We start from the raw sequence: 15,763 nt of genomic DNA on the forward strand, positions 1-15,763 counted from the left end.
CAAGGCGGGTTTGTGTCCATTCAATGCTGTCTATAGAGTAGAAGACTCCACAAGTTGGTGGAGAATCTGACATTACCAGTTTATATGGTTTGATAATAGTTTGTTTTCTTTGTTTTTTGCATTATGTGGGGTTGCGTTTATTGTTGATAGGAGGTGGGGGGACATAAAGGGGACATCGGGGGGGATCGCAACACTGAGAGCCTTCTTAAATTCTTTGTCCCGGCCACTCTGGCTCGCAGATTGCAATTTTGCCCTATCAGAGAGTCCTTGCAGTCTAGTCACATCAAGTATCCTTTTGGAATTACTTTGAATTTAACAATAAACAATGTCACTTCACAGAGCTTGCAGATGTGGCAGGGGAGGCTTCCCGACCGAGCTCGGCAGAGAGGAACATCTGCGGTGGAGTCCAGTTTGCCACCCCACAAGAAATCCTGGCATATTCAGAAGAAGGGGGGCAAGCCTAATAGGCGATGAGCAGAAAGTGGTTCCCATCTCGCCTGCTCAAGTGACATAAGATAGATACCTTGACCTTATGGTTAATATACTTGACATTAGCTATCTCTTATAAATTGGATCAGAAGTATATTACTGCCTCTCATAATTTAACAAGATTCTCTACAGACAATAATGAGTTGCTTAGCTTGTTTTGATTGTTTTGTCTGATCAGGTTTGTTTCTCCCTGCTACGCAGAGTATTTTTTGCAGTGGCCATTAGTCACATGTACACATCACGCGGGGTGGCAAGGCGGGTTTGTGTCCATTCAATGCTGTCTATAGAGTAGAAGACTCCACAAGTTGGTGGAGAATCTGACATTACCAGTTTATATGGTTTGATAATAGTTTGTTTTCTTTGTTTTTTGCATTATGTGGGGTTGCGTTTATTGTTGATAGGGGGTGGGGGGACATAAAGGGGACATCGGGGGGATCGCAACACTGAGAGCCTTCTTAAATTCTTTGCTGGGCAATTTGAAAGATCAGGCCTCTAGAGGGCCCTTATAATTACACGTTATGACAACTACATATTTGACTTGGAATGTTGAGTGCTTGAATTCCCCCAATAAAAGAGACCAACTCTGGAAATATTTGGGAGATCACCATGTCCATGTTTTTGCCCTTCAGGAGACGCATCTAAAATGGGTGGACGATCAAAGACTCCGTCACAAGTTCTGGCCCCTTATTCATTGATCATCAGCTACCACAATAAAGTGGCTTTATTGTTTCACTCCACAGTACAATTTCAAGTACAGGACAGCAAAATGGATAGGGAGGGAAGGATCTTGATGGTCAAGGGAATTAATAAAGGCCGTACTTATGCTATTAATACGATATATGCACCTAACACTGGCCATTCAGAATTTCTCCTCTCCTTCCTTTCTTTGTTGGGCGGCTTTGCCGAGGGAGATATAATATTAATGGGGGATTTTATCTTGATCTGGGACTCCACCTTAGATACTACTCACTCTCATAGATTTTACACTGGAGTTTTCTCTAAAGCGGTAAAATCTGCTCTCCAGCAAATCAGGCTGATAGACATCTGGAGGGCTCTTAATCCTAACACAAGGAATTACCTTCTTTTCTCACTCCCATAGGACTTATTCTAGAATGAAATGGAGAGGAGGGATGGACCTATATATTGCTTGGCAAAAAATTACTTACAAAGCCGAGGATGCCCCAAGAAGTAAACAAAATATGGGGTCCCTAGATACGACACTATGGGCTCCCAGAGGGAGAGATACAAGGGGCAACTCAAGCTGAAATGTATACAATACAGAGTGGATAGAGGGCTGGGACAGAGTAGGGGAGAATGTGGGGTATCTACATCAATATGCTGGACAAATGAAGAAAATTTAACCATGCCTTCTGTTGACTGTGTTTATGATAGATTTATATACAAAGTCAAATGTGTATGCTGTACCTGTAATTAAAATAATAAAAACTGTTTCAAAAAAGAAAAAGTTAAAAAGATACGGATCCCATTGGTTTTGTTGGTGCGGGATGCCGAGAAGACCTTTGACCATGTAAATTGGTAATTTTTAATGAGTACACTCCGGCATTTCGGCTTTAGGGACCGATTTATAAATACGATAAAGGCTGTTTGTCAGAGCCCTCGATCTCGGGTACTGGTAATGGCACAGCTTCAAAGTTTTTTTAATTGAAAAGGGGACGAGACAGGGGAGTCTCCTTTCCCCCATAGCTTTTGCCCTCTGTATAGAACCCTTAGCTGCATGAATAAGAAACAACCGCAAGATTCAGGGAATCCACTTGGTCCAGCTGAACATAAAATATCACTGTTCGCGGACGATATTCTTCTGCCCATCACTTCTCCCCGCATGCTCTACAGGCGGAACTCTAAGATTTCGAGGTGAGCTCTGGATTTTGGGTTAATCTTTCAAAGTCCTTTGTTCTTAATCTGGCAATTCCCTCGTCAGAGTTGGATTTGATTGCATCCACCTCTCTATTTCAATGGGTTAAAAGAGAAATCACATATCTAGGAATCAACTTTACGCCCAACACAACAGATCTATATAAAGCAAATCCCCCCCCCCCCCTTATTATGATGACAAAACTCAACTTCAAAAGATGGGCCCCAATGTATCTTAACTGGATAGGGCATATTAATTTGATCAAAATGATAGTCCTTCCCCACAGCTCTTCCAAGGCTACCAATTGAGGTACCTAGGGAGTTTTCCTCTGAACTCCGCACGATGAGAACTAAATTCATTTGGCAGGGCTGCAGGGCCAGAATATCCTATAGGGTATTGATGCGGTCAAAGGATATTGGAGGGCTAGCTTTGCCTGATATGCTAGTCTACTATGGGACGGCACAGCTTAGATTCATATCTGAATGATCCCTTAAAGCCTCAGACAAAACTGGCTTCACATTGACAGGACTATAGTGGGACGGACTATTTGGGACATCCTGTGGAAGCCCAAACAAGACCGACCACGAAATGCTTATCTTAGTATGCCCATGGCCACTACACTCAAAGTATGGGACACTTTGGTTAAACTGCAGGAACTGACAACCTTCCCCTCACCATATACACCTATCCATTTTAACATAGCTTTCCCTCCAGCACTTTCCCCATGGCCCTTTGATAAATGTCGGGAAGGGGGACGCATCACAATTGCAGATTTATGTCAAGGATGGTAAATTTAAAGTCAGAAAATTGTTGCCGCAATTTTAACTTGTCCCCCTCTGAGAGATTTCACTACATCCAGTTGAAGCACTGGGTACTAAAATCCTACATAAGACTTGCCACCACCAGGGAGCTCCTCCCTATCAAACGCTTTGTAAGAGGCGCGGGGGCCACCCGAGGGTGCATCTCCTTCCTCTCAGCACTCTTGCTCTCTACCAATTGCTCTCCAGCCCCTCGTCATGTATCTTTTTGAAAAACTACATTGGGAATTAACATTGAGGATAAACAATGGCGTATGCTCTGTAGATATCTACAAGTATAATCGGTCTATGTGATTAAGAGAGGCACATTATAAGATCCTTTATGACTGGTATCTTTACCCTGAGAAACTACACAAGATATTTCCAAACACATCAGATACACGCTGGAGGGTATGTGAGATGTTTGTAGACTTTCGGCATATCTAGTGGAACTGTCCCTCCATCCAACCTTACTGGAAAGAGATTCTGTCACAAGATATGGGCTGCCCGATCCCTGACAATTTGGAGCGTGTCACGCTAGGTCTCTGGGACCTCTCGCTAAAATGCCAGACCTTGTGGCTCTGTCTGGGCGCCGCCACAATGGCCGTAGCCGCAACAGGGAAGAAACCTGAAGCTCCATCTACTTCACAATGGCACTCCTGATTCTGGCAAGCCCTCGCTATGAAATGCATGGTGGACATATTGGCTGAAACCAGAAAGGGATTTGACTATATCTGGGACCCTTTTGTGCCGTTACTCTCGAGGGGCCTTCCGCTCTTCTCCTGTCAACCCCGAATAAAAGCGCTTCACCTCTTTCAGACTTAGCCCAGTCCAAGCCCTCTTCCTTCACATGAGGCAAAGGCAAGATCCCCCGAGTTTCTCACTCCCTCTGGGAGAACATTCCTATCTTTTGAGATTCTCTTTGTATTTGCTGCACACTGCCATGTGTGTTTTGTAGAAGTTTTTATTTACTAAATAGAATCTATATGTTCCTGTAAATGTTTGGATATTTTCCTCAAAAGAAGGGGTACCTTCCAATTTAAGACTCACAATACTGCAGAAATGTTATATTGTCTTAATTGCTATACATACTTTGTTTCTATTGGGCCAATCTTTTGTTAATCTGAAACGGTCATTAGCATACCGGCTTGACGAGTCATTGACTTGTAATGCACTGTACTGATACCCTTCAATCTCAATAAAAACAGTTTGACAAAAAAAGGACAGTGATAGACCAATAGTAAGACTGCCATCCAATAAATAAGAGACACAACCAGGAACAAAGACAGAAAGAATAATACAGGAAGAGAAAAGTACCCGTATCAAAAAGCAGCACACTTGTCTATCAACATCCATTATGTTAGTGAAGTTGTCTCCAGTTCCAGGGCACTACAGAGATGTGAGTGTCTGTTACTGCCATATGAATTCTGTTGCATACTGTAACTTAATTTATGTCTTAGGTCTGAGGTGCTCACCCTATCTTCCTGCCGGAGCTCGCCACTATATGAGCACCTTTTTATCCTCGCTAACCTTCTCACAGCGATTGGGCATAATCCCTGTCCAGGCACTCATATTCCCATGAGCAGCCCCTGTCTCCACCCGCGTTCATGCAGTGGTCCTGGTTCCGGAACTAGTTTCCACTCACTTCACAGAGAAAGTACCGAACACCAAGAGTGCCCCTGCAGGGAGACACCAATTACATTATGCGATTATCTGCCTGAACCTTTTATGGAAATTGTCTTCTTCATCCAGGTGAAGATCTCGCAAGAAGGTGAGGACGCCGCTACGAGGAGCATGGAGCAGAGCAGGGCGGGCGGAGCAGAGCTGAAGGTAGATGGGTGAACAGAGAAATGGAGATGCAGCCGTTGACTCCACTGCCGTACCAGCAACCCCCAATGCAGTGGTGTCTATTTATCGTTTTAGCGCTTTGCCGCTCTAGTTGCCTGCTGTGGCCCCTACTGCGGGCCACTGACAAAAATGTGGAGAGGCGGAGACTGGCATTGTAAGCCTCCTGCCTTTCACCCACAGTTCTCACCCTTGCAGACATGAGTGTGAACACGGTGCAACAGAAGCAGCAGCCTTGACGAGTGTGGTGAGCACAGTTGCTGATACCGCGGAGGTGGCCCGACCAGGCTCCTGTGCAGATTGCGGTTCCTCCTGGTGGACCACGCTTGCCTTGTTGTGTTTCAATTTAAATGCCCGTACATAGGTTTCCCTGAATCATGTCCTTATATAGGCACAATTTGCATTGCCCTTATTTAGGCATAGAATCCCAGTCCTTATTTAGGCATTAGCCATGCTAACCAAATACAGGCATGGTCACCTACATCCATCCATCCCACGTCACAATGAGTTCTTAGAAACCAGACCCTTAAGCCAACGGGACTTTCCCTAGCTAGGATTATTGATTTCTCCAAGAACTCTATTATGCATGAACTACTATTCCTTAGGGGTTCATCCATGACGTCTTCTTCTGCCCGACTTTACATCAATGCTAGCATTCCTAAACACCTTCCAGGTATAAATATACCTTCCCTTACCATGGCAAACTACGGCACGGCTCGGCATGACTTCACTGCACGGTTCGCCACGGCACGTTCGGAAGAGACCATATCCCGGCCTGACGCATTGACCAGTCACTGTCATCCCTGCTCGCAGAGAATCCAGCTTCCAGTGTTCTGACTCCCTTCACGGGGTGTTAGAGTTTGAGACCTGGAAAGAGATTCCCACCTCTCTCATTCTAAAGGTATGGAGTTGACTAGAACCTAGAGGCATACAAACTTAGTATATACCATACTGTAGAAGACAGCACCTACTTCTTACTTTGTACTACACTTAGGTTAGGTACACTGGGGTCAAACTATTTAGAAGCATCAGACGAGTATTCACTTTGTTGTAGGGATTCTGCGTATGCACAGAACTATGCGCAGGAAACCAGAACCTTAGAGAATTGTGGTGTACCAGAAACTCCCCTCAGAACTAAGAACCCCTTATCCGACTAGCTTAGTGTCACATTCGTTATCCGAGATTTAGCTCGGCGGTCCCAATGTATAGACAACCCAGAACATGCGACTTAGTTATTCTCAGGAATGGTGGGAACCCGAAATACCCGTTTGCACATATACATCAGTCCACAACAGAATAACTAAGACACAGTAAAGTTTAAAGAATTTATTCATAAACCTCGAGTCCTGTTATACAGTACTTTGGCTAACATAAGCAGACAAATGGTTAAGATCATTACCATTAGCATTGTTACAATACCATAGAAAATGAAAGGAGCGATCATATTAATAATGACAGTGGAAAACAACCACCCTCCTTTCTCTAGCATCTAATAAAATATTATTAGACTATTAGAAGGTCTCATAGGCTTGCATAGGGGACCCCATACCGTATAGATCAGCTTAGGTGTATCACATCACAGGATCAGCTCAGTGTTCTCTGCTTCAGCTCTTCTATCGAATGCCCTAACAAAATGCTGCGCTGTAATATTAAAGCCTACGACTTTCTGGTATTTGCAGCTGCGTGCATGTTATGACTAAACAGTGGTACGATCACCCTGAACACAATCAGCCGGCACCGTCTAGTATCCTAGAACAGTTCTTTACTCGATGTACAGACCAAGGGCACTAGCAACTGTTAAGGATGTATAAATAACATTCACTTGAGACAAGAGTGAGTCTGCATTTCTCAAATGAATAACATGTAACAACAGTGTCGGGTGCAAAGGCAGCAAAAGCAGCAAGATGGTTGTCTAAAAACTAACGTGATTGAGCTAACTTAGCACTGTAAATAGGGAGTGGCCTAAAACCACGTGACATCCCCCTTTGATCGAACCACGGTATAACCAGGGGCGAATATTTCAACAGAACGCAGAGTTCAAGATCAACGATGCAGACTAAAGAGCTTGAAATGTAAGTTCAGAAAATGAGAGGAAAAAAAATTCGAAGAAAAAAAAAATATGTAAAAAAAGTTTGCTCCACCTGACTCACCATCAGACAGTGTGAGCACAATTGTCAATGTATGAAAGTATAAGCAGCATATGCAGCCGCAGCTTCCAGCAGAATATCATTGGAGTCATCCGTAAAATTGTCTGTCGTCCAATTCAGCAAAGAAAAAGAACACACGTGTTCCACAGGGAAATGAGCATCAAGCACTCCACGTGGACAAGAAGCAGGCATCTCGATGTAACTTCGTGCCAGGAAGTCAACTGCTGCCCTCTCGATATCCCATAATCCAAGGACTCCATGCGCCGCACCCAAGGCCATAAACCCGACTCCAGAACAGTAAAACTCATGAACCACTAAGGGATACATCAGTTGATCAAAATCCAGGTCAGGCGACACCAAGTTTGACAAACACATATCCAGAGCCCATTGGAATGGACATTCGAGACAGTGAAAAACAGGCTGTACACAAGTAAAAAACGGGAACCGGAAGGACAATCCATAAGCGACACTCAAGGTAGCCAGTGGTAAAGTCCCATAGGATTCCCACATCCGGCTACGCAGATGGAACAGGCTGAATCCGTGGTCGAGTAGCGCAAGTCGTGCATCCATAGCGTAGAGCGCAGACCAACAGGAGTATGCCAGCAATTAATGCGAGAATCAGAGGAAACCCTCCGAAAACTCCAGAAAAAATAGAATGAAAAATAGCTGGTATTATACCAAAGATAGACTGGAAAGACGTCACAAGGCCAGAGCCTACAATTTTAAAAAAATGGACCAGACCAGTCGTAGAAGAAGCATTGAAGATAGTGTGTATTAATGTGCCAAAATGTAGGGGGAGGTCAGTATTCAAAAGAGCTTGAACTTCCGTGCGAGTGTTCGCCACCTGAAGGAGAAATGTTTCACGTGACGAAGTCAACGCAACCTCCTTTTGAGACAAAAGACCCCTTATTCTGCTCATCCTATTGAACTCTGCTTTCAAGGTCGGAATCGTCGGCCAGATGGATATATCCAGTCGGCCTTGCGGGGGTGGGAAAAGCACGTTATTACAGCAAATTACCCTTCGTGAAACTGAAACAATATAGGGAATTCCAGCTAACATCCCACAGCAAGCCTCACTATTTAGAAGCAGATAACTACCATTAGCAAGCAGCGTAAATGACGGCGTTATAACTGGCACAGGAATGCCCTTCAATAAGCAAGCTAAATTAGGGGCATTCATATTACACGATCCATGTAATTGGATATGTCTACACACTACGGAATGATCAGGAGCAGTCGTACACTCCTCACCCTTCAAATAAACTTCTTTGCCGTCCCTCTCACATCGATATGTAAATGGGAGAGACCAGACTTCATGCAAAAATGCAGAAACAAGTTTTTCATATCTGCCCAAGGCGTAATGTTTCATGCACGAACTAAACCTATACATAGAAATCGGGAGAGTGACCATCCCATGGATGAGCCACACTGCATACTCAGACTCAGCCACAGAAAAAGGCAAAGGTTCTACCTTTTCTATATGCAGTAGTGAATACGTAGCATCTTTCATGGACATGAATTGCTGCTTTGCTGTCAGATTAAATGGGCGGAATAAAGAAGAAATATTCATGTAATCCCAAGGTACTTTTCCCGCCTTTAACGTCTGCAAAGTCCAAGCAAATTGCATAATCGAACGTAATTGATTTTGACCATGATACAACATAGACACATCTTCCTGGACAATATCTACAACAGATGAAATAATGTTATCCAATGTATATATTCTCGAAGATAAGGTATTAATACTATTATCTATAACTGCCAATACTTTTTCCATATTGGCCTGGTCAATAGCACGGAGCCTGGAAGCAGCCTCAATCTGCGACAACTTCCAAACCTCGTTGTAAACAGCATACACCCATCGTTTGGATCTTCCCAATGCGGGACCTTTAACAAAATCATTCAAATCAATTTTGTCATGCAAACGTGACAAGTGAATTTTAACTGAATCTAATGTGGAATGTTGCAACCAAGACTGACACAATTTACCTACCGAGTAGGTAGTGACAGTGTGTGTGGACAAAAAACGAGGGTCTACTCTATCTTGTATGTACCCGGGAATCAACCCTAAAAATCTACGTTGACAGGTATCCGAACTTCTCTGCCATACCAACCAACCTTTATGGTCCAATGCACTAATATTAAAGGTTGAATTGGAAATAAAAGACTGCAACATAGTAAGGGACAGATCTGTGTGATTCTCCCAACCAGGATAAGCACCCAGATCCGGGATCGAGGGGGAATTTAATTTTTTAGAAATGGCCAATCCAAAACAGGTTGTCTGAAAAATTGTGGAATTTAAAAATAACATGTGGTTTGGGATTAGGCAGGCACGATGTAACGCTTCTGTGCCCTGTACTTGCCAAGACTTAGTTCCCCAAACCGATTTGAGATCAATAGCATCTTTCCAAACGTCATACCCTCCAATTGCCAAATCGTCCATGAAGGACTTGGAAAACAACAATTTAGTGTGTGTCAAACGCACCTTTGAAATAGGTTCATCCCTAAGTTTAAAATAAAAGGATGCATTATTGGATACACTGAAATCCGAAAAATATGAAAATTTGTCAACCAATGTTTTTGAACTACCAATCATCGGGGCAGGGCAATGTTCCCACTGAGTCAAGTTGACTAAACTACGAAATGTGTTAGCCCTATGAAGAAAATGAGTATCATAATGTTGATAACAAAACTGCTCTGCATAGTTTTCAGTATTCAAATACAAATCCTCAGCATCAAATGCGGCATAGTATTTCAAATCAGAAAACAGTGTCTCTATAGTTTTTACATCCCAATCATCAGACCGAATGTTCTGTTTAACCACATCACCCATAGAAACACGATATACAGATGGTACATTAATTACTTCCGTGGGCCCATGAATTTGGAATTTAACTGCATCCCATGCTATTCCATCACGGACAGGCCAGGCGGTGATGTTCACAAAAGTCTGGTCCCTCTTCATGATGTGTGACGATGAATGTGGGGCCAAAGTTCCATTAATTAATCTAATTGTAGAACGTTCATTCAGGTAGTGTCCATTTATAAGCCTAAAAAACACCACCACAAAACCAATGGACATGAACAAAAAAATGCAAATGAGCACCAGCCAAATGTAAATCCAGGGGGGAACCAAAAATTGTCTCTTGAACCAGGCAAAGAATTTCGAATATTTGGAAGGGGCAGTGGAAGTCAATGATTCAGTTCCAAAGGAAGAATTAGACTGGATAATGTCATTTGAATGCAAAAGGGACAATGGAACATCAGCAGGATAAGAATACTCAGCATCATCATCCGCAGGTGACACAGCAGAATCAGAAAGTACTTGCATTTCAATGGCAACCTCAGGCACGATGTCAGATGGTGGCACCACAACAGAACTGCGCATCATTGAAGGGCAAGAAACTGAAGGTGTCAGACTAATTTAATTTCTAATTTAAAATGCTTATAAAGCGCAGCATACACCTTGCGGTTTCTTGGCGCTGAAGGTTCAGTGGCTGAGGGGAAGGAAGACCGGGGAGAAAAATTTAGGCGGGGAAAGCCTGGCTAAATAGGAAGGTTTTCAAGTCTCCACGGAAGGAAAGGTACTGAGTTGCGGAGCGGAGGTTATCAGGGAGAGAGTTCCAGAAGGAAGGGGCCAGAGTAGAGAAATTGGATCCACCCCACTTTTTGCGCGAGAAACGGGGGATCAGAAGAAGGGACTTGGAGGAGGACCGGAGATTTCTTGCGGGGACGTAGGGTTTGATGAGTGAAGTGATGAAAGCAGGGGCAGTGCCCTGACGGGCCTGGAAGACCATGCACCCGATTTTAAAGAGGGAACGTTGTTTCACGGGGAGCCAGTGGAGTTTCTTTAGGAGGGGGGTGGAGTGGTGATAACGTGGGAGGCCAAATATCAGTCTGGCCGCCTGGTTCTGGATGGCTTGGAGTCTACGCAAACTATAGGCAGGGATGCCATGAAAAAGAGCGTTGGCGTAGTCCAAACGCGAGATTACCAGGGCGGCCATGATGGTCTTGAGGGCCTGAGGGGTGAAGAAGCGGGAGACAGAGCGGATGGTTCGAAGAGTGAGGAAACAGGAGGAGACCACGGAGCTAATGTGTGAGTGAAGAGTGAGCTGATTGTTCATTTTGACACCCAGTGTTTTGACAGTGGTGGAGGGGGAGGGTGCAGGGCCGAGAGAGGGGGGCCAGAAAAGAGAGTTCCAGGGACTGGACGAACCACCAGTGAGAACCAGCTCAGTTTTATCAGGGTTCAGTTTAAGATGGTTGTGATTCATCCAGTCCCTGATAAATGTCATAGTAGACTGGAAATTGGAGACCGAGAGAGAAGAGGGGGATAGATCAAAGATGAGCTGGAGGTCATCCGCGTAGTTAAAGACGGTGACCTCCAGCTGCTGGAGAGCAAAGATGAGAGGAAAGATATAGAGGTTGAAGAGAAGAGGGGAGAGAGAGGAACCCTGGGGAACACCGCAGGTGACAAGGAGAGGAATGGAGGTGAAGTCGCCTAGACGGACCGCCTGAGTGCGGTCCCTCAGAAAGGAGGAGAGCCAGACAAGAGCTGATCCCCTGATGCCAGCCGCCTTGACACGGGTGAGTAGGATGGTATGGTCCACCGTGTCAAAGGCGGCGGAAAGATCGAGGAGGACCAGTGCCTGGTGGTTGTTGTCATCCATGCCCTTTCTGAGGTTGTCTAAGACGGCGACTACGACCGATTCTGTTGAGTGCCTGGGGCGGAATCCTGCCTGACGAGAAGCCAGCCCCCCATTAGCCTCAATGTGGGTGCTCAGAACCGCGGTAACATGGCGTTCCATCACCTTGCCCAGAAAGGGCAGCAGGGAGATGGGGCGAAAGTTGGACGAGATAGAAGGGTCCGAGCCGGGTTTCTTCAGCAGTGGTACTATGGTGGCTGCTTTTAGTACCGGGGGCACCACACCCTGTGCCAAGGCGCTGTTGAGGAAGGCAATCGGGGGATCAGGGCAGCTAGAATAGATTTGCTGTAGGATGCGAGCGGGGCAGACATCCCCCGGGGACCCTGATTTAACTTTGGGGAGAATCGACAGAAAGGATTCCTGAGTAAGGGGAGGGATGACAGTGAGATGATTTTGTACTGGGGGGGGGGAGGGATCGACGAAGGTAGGCGAGGGTAAAGGGATATTGGCCTTGATATTGGTGATCTTATCCACGAAGTATTTGTTTAATTGGTCGCAGAGAAGCTGGGAGGGAGGGATTAGGGGCGAGGCTCGATCTGAGAACGCCAGGTCGTTTACGATGTCAAAGATAGCCCTGGGTTTGTTGGCGGCCGACATTATTCTCGTAGAGAAGTAGTCGGTCTTTGCAGCTAGAATTGCTGATTTGTAATCAGCCAACAGTGTCAGAAAGTAGGTTTTTAATAACGGGCAGTAGTCCTTCCTCCACTGCCTCTCCGCCCTCCGGACGCCCAGTTTGAGTTCTTTTAGATGGTCGTTAAACCATCGGTTAGAGTCCTTAAGCCGGCGGATGGAGATGCGTCGTAAGGGGGCCTCTGAATCACAGGCTCCAGCCAGCCAGGTGTTAATGGCCTTGGCCTGTGAGGCCGATGATAAGCCAGAGAGGGGGGGGATGGAATTGTGAAGCAGGGAGGTCAGGGAGGGGAGATCCAACCTGTTCCAGTTCCGCGCCCAGGTGTTTTTGGCAAGCGGGGTTTTGGGGGACAAGTTGTGGGGAATGGAGAAAGAGATGAGGGCATGATCGGACCAAGGACAAGGGGAGACCGCCACCGAAGCCAGTGGGAGGTTAAGAGCCCAGACCTGATCAAGTGTGTGCCCGTGAAGATGAGTGGGGACAGAAATGTGTGGGACAAAGTTGAGGGAAGACAGAGATTCAGTAAATTCTTTTGAGGCGGAGCACTCGTGTGGGTCTGAGGGCCAGTAATTAAAATCCCCCAGCACCAAGACCGAGGCAAAGTTGACCGCCAGGTTTGCCAGCAGGTCTTGGAAGGCAGGTAGAAATGAAGGCGAGGGCTGAGGGGGGCGGTACATGAGGAGACAAGTGATGGGAGGGGCGGTCTGGAGGGAACGGGCCACCAGGAAGTCGACAGGGGCCATAGGGGAAGAGGGAAGTAACTGGAAGTGCAGATCTGACCTAGTAATTAGCGCGACCCCACCGCCCGCCCTGCCGGCCGGTCGATCGGCACGTAGGGCCACATAAGACGGTGGAAGGGTGGCCAGGAGAGCGGGAAGGGAGGTATCGCAGTACCAGGTCTCGGTCAAGAGCAGTAGGTCAGGTTTCTCGGTATCGAGTAAGACGAACAGCTCGTGGTGATGCTTGACCGCCGACCTGGTATTGAGTAGAATAACGGACAGAGCTGGGGTGGAGGGGGGTGGGTCAGGGCAGGGGAGGCAGGGTGGCAGGGGAGATTGCGGTGGGGAGTGCGGCAGTGCAGGGAGGGTGGGGGCAAGGTCCAATGAATCGACGAGTCTACGGACAGGGTTCGGAAGTGGCCAGGTGCCTTGGAGGGCGATAAGGTCTTTAGAGGAGTATGATATTATTTGAGCATAGCGTCGTGCCCCTTGCCCCGATCGGCCGCGGACGGGCGCAGACGGGCTTGACTTATGCGCGACTTCGGCGCGAAGTCGGCGCTCCCGCTGCGCTCGTCCGCTGCGCGTTCTGTATTGACACATTAATAAGGGCGGCCGTAAAGGCGGGAAGGGGGCGTGGCCTGGATGTGGGCGTGGCCAGCCGGCAGGAGGGCGTCACGTGAGCGCTGGAACCGCTACACGGAGCCCTCGGTGTGGAAAGAGCAAATAGCAGCAAGGTACAGTTTTAAAACACAATTTTCCAGAGTAAAACACAAAGCGTCTCCCGGCTTCCGCCTCAGGAGCAAAGAACCAAGTGAGCGCTCGGTAGCTGGCGCTTAAGAAGGGCGGGAAGGGGGCGTGGCCTGGATGTGGGCGTGGCCAGCCGGCAGGAGGGCGTCACGTGAGCGCTGGAACCGCTACACGGAGCCCTCGGTGTGCAAAGAGCAAATAGCAGCAAGGTACAGTTTTAAAACACAATTTTCCAGAGTAAAACACAAAGCGTCTCCCGGCTTCCGCCTCAGGAGCAAAGAACAGACTATGGAGTATCGGCCACCCTGTGTAGCTTGACATTGTCAACTGAAATGTACCTGTTGTCTCTGTGACCAGGAAGAGGAGGCAAAACAATTGTACGGGTACCCTCAACTCCAAGCACCGGCACTGGTGCACGATAAGAGGGGCCAAACTCCTTTTTCTTCTCCACCTTCTCACGGACCAGATCACCAACTCTGGGTAGCCAGCCGACTACCGGAATCTGTAGTCCAGCTTCGGACGCAGAGGATATGTGCTCTTTTGCTAGAGTGTCTCTTGCTTCTTGAAGATTCTGTAAGACAGTACAGTGGTCATCTAAGTCAAAAGGCGCGGCTGCTGCCGCCATGTCGAGACCCTCAAGGTCTGGGACAAACATTCGAACCCCGAAGAGCATCATGTACGGGGTCCTCCCACCCAGAGACCTTCTAGGGAGATTATTAAGTGCACGTTGGACGTCATACAAATGAGCTAGCCAGTTTTTGCCAGTACCTAACACCCTGGCTGTCAATGATTGCTTTAGGTCACGGTTCATTCGTTCCACAACACTATTGCCCTCAGGCCGGTATGGAGACGAAAATTTGACTTGGACTCCCAAACTTCCCATAGCTTCTTTGTACGCCTTAGAGGCGAACGCAGGGCCCTGATCAGAATGGAGGGTTCCACATGCAAAACTCCCTATAAAGACACGCAATGCTTTGATGACAGTCCTGGCGTCAGCACTCCTGTGTGGCCACACCCAAAGAAAACGTGTGCACGAATCTACTGCAACCAAGATATACTTGTACGCAGTGTCTGAGGAAAAAGGACCGCAGTGATCTAAATAAACACACGCTAGCGGTTGATTAGATATATGCAGCTGCGTTTGTGGCGGACGCGCCACCGTAGATGGCTTTATTTGTTGGCAAATACCACAATTGAGGACATAAGTCCGCGTATGTTTGTACAAACCGTACCACCAATAACGCTGTTGCAACAGTGACACAGTTGCGGACACTCCGGCGTGCGCTGACGCAACACCCTCGTGTGCAGCTTGTACCAAAGCTGGCCTGCAGTCCGAATTGGGAATAACTCTATCCCCAACATCATTAATCCTCACTAACGGGACGTTATCAGGACTTAAGTGATAATGGTATCGAGACGGGAAACCCCTAGGGAAGTCTGTCCCAGTCTCTGAAGCAGCAATGGCTGCCAAGATGTCATCATCGATCTTACTTTTGGATCTTGTAACTGCTGCTACTAAGTATGTTGCCACTGCTGTTTTAGCTGCCTCGTCAGCCAAACTGTGACCGACAGCATGGACGCCAACTCGTTGGTGACCAAGAGTGTGAATAACATTCACAAGGGGTCGACTGCCTTTTAGTTCAGCCACCCTGGCCCAAAGCGTTTTATGCTTCACTGTGCTACCTTTTGAATCACGAAATCCATTCGCGATCCAAAACAGCAGATTGTCGTTATAAGATTGAACACAATAGTAAGAATCACTCACTATAAGAGTTGTGACTCTGTAATCAGCAAACTCCAGTGTAAGCA

This window comes from Triturus cristatus, chromosome 3_2 (assembly GCF_964204655.1).
Source record: "Triturus cristatus chromosome 3_2, aTriCri1.1, whole genome shotgun sequence".
Lineage (NCBI taxonomy): Eukaryota > Metazoa > Chordata > Amphibia > Caudata > Salamandridae > Triturus > Triturus cristatus.